Raw genomic sequence first — 6,202 nt, 5'->3', positions numbered from 1 at the left:
AAAAAAAAAAGACAAGTGTATTGTATTTTGTCGACTCAAAATTCGGATTCGCTCAAAGTAGTTTAATAAATTGAAGACACGCATCTGTCTGCCTAGAAACGGCAATGCGACTCTTTTTCGCAAACAAATTGCCTAAACGTAGGTTGAGGCTTTATACATTACATAAATATGTATGTATGTATTTATTGTAGATTTTCGAACTTCAAAACCTACATCCATATGTACAATTATGCATAAAAAAGATTAAATAGTTTTTATAATTTTGTTTGTTAAAAATTTGAATAAATAATTGGAATGAGGGTGTGTGCTTACCCATAAGTGTGTGTATTTGTTGAACGTTAATAAATGGGATGGAAATAAGCTGTTTGCTGATAGCTTTCTAAATGAATATTGCTCCAAACATGATTTCTGTATTTACATACATACATACATATGTACATATATTCTGAAAAGAAAACAGTTTTCACAACAATAAAAATAAACAAAAAAATATTCATCGGACTCGACTCCCTTACACTCGAAGATTTGCTGAAACTGGAAAGTATAACGTAGTAGGTATTCACATCTCGTTTGTCAGGTTAACTGTTTTTAGATTATTAGGGGTATTCTCTCAGTCTAGCAAATCCCTTGTACGGTGTTCCATACGAAAACCGGTTTTTACGGTGCAATTTGTGCACCTTGCAAGGGCTTTGCAAGATTCAGCGAATACCCCTATTGTTCATCGGTTGTTGTTGTTGTTGTTGTAGCGGCTAATAAGTCCGGCTCGCGTCGTCTTGTCCATCAACGTTGTCGTCCTGCTCAGCTAAGGTCGAGAAGAAGAGCAGACTGTCGAAGGTAACTCCAAGGATTTTTGGGTTATTCACCGTCGGAATTGGTTCGTCGTCGACGTGAATACTCAGCTGCAGTCTGAGCTCCTTCGCCCAGGTGGTAAAAAGGGTTGCCGAGAATTTCATAGGGGAGAAGGTTAGGCTCCTTGCAGTGAAGAAGCGAGAAAGCTCAGAGAGGCATCCGTTTACTTTCGAGCAGAAGTCATCAATTCCATTCCCAGACGCCATTATTGAGCAGTTGTCAGCAGTGTCAAGAGACGATCGAGGTTCCCTCTGGTGGTCGAGAGAGCTTCGATGTGTAAAACTAAACAAAAACAGGGAGAGGACACCACCCTGTGGGACCCCCTGTTTAATTTTCATCGATTTGTTGGTTTTGACTCTGAAAATGACTGACGAATATCGAACACTCAGATAATTATCACCTTTTTGAGTCCCTGTGTGAGGGAGGAAGCCTCAATGTGTTCTAGTAGCGTAGAGTGGCTGACGGTGTCAAACTCCTTTGAGAGATTCAACGCTACTAGAACACTTCTCTCACAAGTGCGCTTCCGGTTAAGACCACAAGTTATCTGGGTGTTTATGGCGTTAAGTGCTGTTGTTGTGCTGTGCACTTTACGGAACCCATGCTGATGCCTCGTGTCTTCGCTACCGGAAAGAGTAGGGTTATCCTTTGTTGGCTGGTTTCCCCGGTTTAAGAAGTGGAAGCGCCCTCCCCGTTTTCCAGATGTCAGGAATGATGAGGGTGGCCATACACAACTGAGGACCTTAGTTAAATAATCTACTCCCGCAGGACCAAATTTTTTTAGCCTCAGCATGCAAATTCCGTTGGAGCCTATGGCTTTGGAGGCTTTCGCCTTCCCGATGGCTACCTGAACTTCACCGCAGTTTGTGCAGCCTTCTGGTCACTATAGTGACATATATAGTTGCATAAATCAAAAGAGCATGCCCAACTTAGTAAATCTGTATCAAAACCCCAAAATCGTGATTTTGCACATGCGACTTCTGTTTTATGAGGCGACGATATGCTCTTCCTTCTTCTTCCGTTTATATTCGTTCACAAGTTGCCGAAGTTCCATATTAAGATCCCTGATACTGGGATTTCGGGATCGGTATGACGAAGACTGTCACGATCATCGGCTAGAACAGCCGCTTCATCCGAAAAAATCGGACGTAGGTCCGAAATTCATCCAGCTGGAAAGAAGCGAGCTGCAGCAGCAGTGACAACCCTGTGGAACTTACGCTCACCTACGTGAACTGTGTTGGAGTGTGTGTGTCGTGTTGGAGTGTGGTTGTGGTGGTTTTGGCTTGCTCGGGCGAACTCCGGTGTGCCGTGGAGGCGGTCCGATTTGCGCAGCATGGAGCCACGTACCACGCGGTCCACTGCCAGTGAGTTCTTAAGCCCGAGCAAGTGCGGAGGTGGCTCCACCCGTTGCAGGTATTACACCTGACTGAGGTGGAGTTAGGGTGCAATCGTCTCTGGCACACGAAGCAGGTGTATGTTTCTGGTCCAGGGTTTGATTCAATGCCAGCCCGGAGCAGATGTAGCCCCATTTTCGAACAACGTTGAGGGATTTCGCGACCTAAATGGGGTTACATCGCCGAAACAACAGCCCGTGGTCGGGTGAAACCCAAGTCATTCCGGTACGTAGCACCGGCTGTCGTGGGAATGTGTTATTATTCGGTATTTTTCATTGTTGTAAAATGAATAAAAAATGTATAACCCAGGGCCCGAATCGCGGCTTTCGTCATCGAGTGATCACGGCTAGTTTGGCTTTATGAAGTCTAGCAGCTGCAGGGGCAGAGGGCATGCTCTCACGAAAGGTCCAGAAGCTGCTACTGAATACTCGTCCCACTCTCCCGCGCGCTGAGCGCGATTGAAGAGTCTGCGTTCCTCTTTCCTGAGTCCTGAGAGCTCCTGTGAGCACCAATTTTCTTAATTTTGACCTCAAACTACACAGGTTAAACCCCCGCTACGTTATACGTAGCCATGTCTGTTTTTGGGGTTTTTCTTGAGATAACCTGTCCTGACCTCAGCTCCCAGTACAAATCGGATTCTGTTATCCTACAAAGAGGGCTCTGGTGAGACCCACCACTAGCTGATCAGAGTGATTTAAATACTTCCTATCTAACCCTAGTAACAAATGTTGGTCTATGACCGACATCGTATATAAAAAAAATTTTCACTACTAATCACGCAGGTTCTGTAATTCACTCCCAAGTGAATTTTAACCCCTGCCGATTTGAAATCAAAGCGAATTTGATTGGAATTCACTCGGAAGTGAATATATTATAAAAGTCACTCGCCTCTAAGGCTTGAGTCCGTGCTGCCCCACTCCACATTTTTAACGTGCGCATCGCAGCCTAAAATTACAGGAATACGCCTCCTGCGACAGAATTCCAACAGATGCTCTACCTAAGGTGGGAGCACGTTGACGTTGTGCCCTGTGAAATAAGCCGCAGAAAAAACGACCTTCGTACTTCTGTGTTAAGAACTCTGTAATGCAGAAATAGTCAATATCATTCTTCAATACTACACACGCTTCTCACCGCGTGATGCAGGTTGAAGTGGGCTACTGCCAATTGCGGTGTGTTCCTAACTTGGGTTCGCCCAGATCCGAGAGCCGGAAATCGCCCTCGCTACGCATGTCAAGCTAAAAGCTGCTGATGTCTGCTATCAGCTTCTGGGTGGTAGGCACATATGCGACCTGGCTGATGGTGTTGCTTGATTTAAAGGCGTCAGCAAGAGCTGGTGCCTTGATCTAAGCTGGTTACTGGTTAGCCGGTAAGCGGTCGACTCACTCGCTTTAGCGGCAGTGAGTCAGCCGCCGCATCGACTTGCATGTCTTGCGACTCCGACTCCTTACTGACTGTCGTCTTATGTCGCTACGGCCTTACCATGACACGGCTAAACCGGTAGTTGACGTTGAAGACAAGCCTCTTAATGCTAACGTACTACTCCTTACCAATGCCCAGATTCAACCTGTCCCCGCTGTCCTCGGTGCTGCAGGATATCATCTTCCACGTGGAGGTATGGATACTCTCATTCTGGGCCTAGAGCAGACACGTATAGCACAGGATAAAATCGAAAAGACAGGACAAGCTTGAGTCTAAGGTAGATGAGTTGCAAGGTCGTATCCGTGATTTGCGGTTGAATTGTCCAGCTACTTCACGAACACTCCTAAGGTAAAGACTCCATCCTTTGAAAGCACAATTCCTTCCCAGGTCTTAAAGCTTCAGTTCGAGAAGACCGCTACAGCAAACAGTTGGAGCAAGGAGAATAAATCCTCTGCGCTATTCGTTGCATTTAAATGAACTGCAGCGGAAGTCTCGCAAACTGTTCCGTAGTGTCAAAGGGAACACTGCGATGTATTGATGGGTGCTGTGGAAAGGCGTTATGGTTGCGAGCACAGGAGACAGATTTACCAGATGGAATTGGAGAACCGCTACCAAAAAGCCAGCGAGCCTGTACAGGAATTTGCCTCAGAGACTCAGGAAACGGCAGCGCTCCTAAGTAGACCAGTCAACAAAGCCCATCGAGTAGAAGTGGAATCACCAGACGTTATGAAAGAAATCCAGGAAACAATTAAGTCCATGGCAGGAAAAAATAGTCCCGGTGCAACCCAGAGAAAGGATGGTGCTGGAAATGCTTAAGTTGCAGAAAACCAGGCCACTTCGTAAGCGAATGTAAGACGGGTTCTAGCAGTTACAGCAGTTAAGCAGGAAGCAAACGCAGGGCTGAAGAGGACAAACCCAACTCCAACCAATCGTTTAACAAAAGCGAGGCTGCAGGAAGGGCCGCGCGCTGGCTCCCGCAATTGAACGACCTATAATCTCCATCTTGAAAATTGACTGAAAGGCGAGCAACGTCATTGTTGGTGGATGGACATTAGCGAGTACTAACTGTGGATATGACATTTCATTATTCGATATGATTTGGTCACTTAAGAGGTAAGCCCTTTGCCTGGAGCAAGGTTGAGGACAGCAACTGGTAAGGACATAAATGCATGGACGGAAGGGTTGGAAGGAAAATATCAGAACAAGGCTAACGAACTTCTCCGCAGATAAACCAACATATTCGACAAGGATGGAAACAAACCAGGGAGGACCACCGTTCTGAAACATCGCATTGATACTGGTGATGCAAGGCCGATTCGTGAAGCTCCTCGAAGTGTTCCACTAGCCAACATGAAGCTGTGATCCAAATCATAAAAAAAGTTAGCGAAAGAGGTGTAACTGAACCGTCAGCGAGTCCATGGAGTTCACCGGTAGTACTTATGAAGAAGAAGTCTGGCCAAATGAGGTTCTGCGTGGGCTACCGAAAACTAATGTCCCTATTATGTATGGCGACTGATAGCCAATGCGTAATCATAAACTAAAATTCGCATTACGTATGACAACTGGCCTCTGACTGCCGGCTACTGAGTCTAGTAACGCAATTTTCTGTTTCCCACTTATGACGATTTTGTCATTTGATTACATAAATTGTTAAACACATTGGAGAAAAGTTGCCAATTACATACTTCGAAAAGGACATGACAAAAAAGTAAATTCGGACTTTGTCTGCGCTTTTCTATATACTGCGATTAATCGCCATATAGACCAGCAACTAGACGCCAGTCACCATACGTAATAGGACCGTAATGATGTGACGAAGAACGACAGCCATTTGCCCAGTATCGATGATACTCTCGACTCGTTGACTGGCACGGGATGGTTTTCAACGCTAGACCTTAAGAGCGGTTATTGGCAAGCGGAGGTAAGTGAGGAAGACAAGGAGAAGACAGTATTCAGCGTGGGGTGGGGAGTGTTTTGATAATTCACGGTAATGCCCTTTGAACTATGAAACGCTCCTGTCATTTTTGAAAGACTTGTGGACCATGTGCTTAATTAAGAGACAGCATTGCAGTGGCAACTATCTAAAGAAGGAGAAATCGCTGACACGGAAAAATCTAAATTCCGCAGATTTCTGCGCTACGGGCCACAACTACAGAAAAATTCTGCGGTGTTGAGTTTTCATTTGCATGGCGCTTTGGTAAGACAGATCGTGTCAGCTGACTCGGGTTTACGTACCGGTAGGTTTACGTTCTTGACTAATTTCAGCTTGGTATCAATGGTATACCAATTGATTGAAAAGTATATTGATATTGTTGAACAACAACTACAACAACCCTATACTTCCGGTAGTGCATTCCAGTGACGTCCGGTAGTTTTCCATCTATGCTTTATGCACATATTCGCAATGAAATTTTTAGAAAATGCGTTGTGGCAACTCTGATTGCATTTGTATCATTCTTGGTTTTTTCCTTCCATTTCGTAAGTAATTTCGGTAATTTTTCGCTGCGGCCGCATGTATATTTAATAGATTCTTTCATTTGCAT

Source organism: Rhagoletis pomonella, unplaced genomic scaffold (assembly GCF_013731165.1).
Source record: "Rhagoletis pomonella isolate Grant_MI unplaced genomic scaffold, Rhpom_1.0 Rhpom_scaffold_00002, whole genome shotgun sequence".
NCBI classification, from domain to species: Eukaryota; Metazoa; Arthropoda; class Insecta; order Diptera; family Tephritidae; genus Rhagoletis; species Rhagoletis pomonella.
This window is presented reverse-complemented; position numbering follows the sequence as displayed.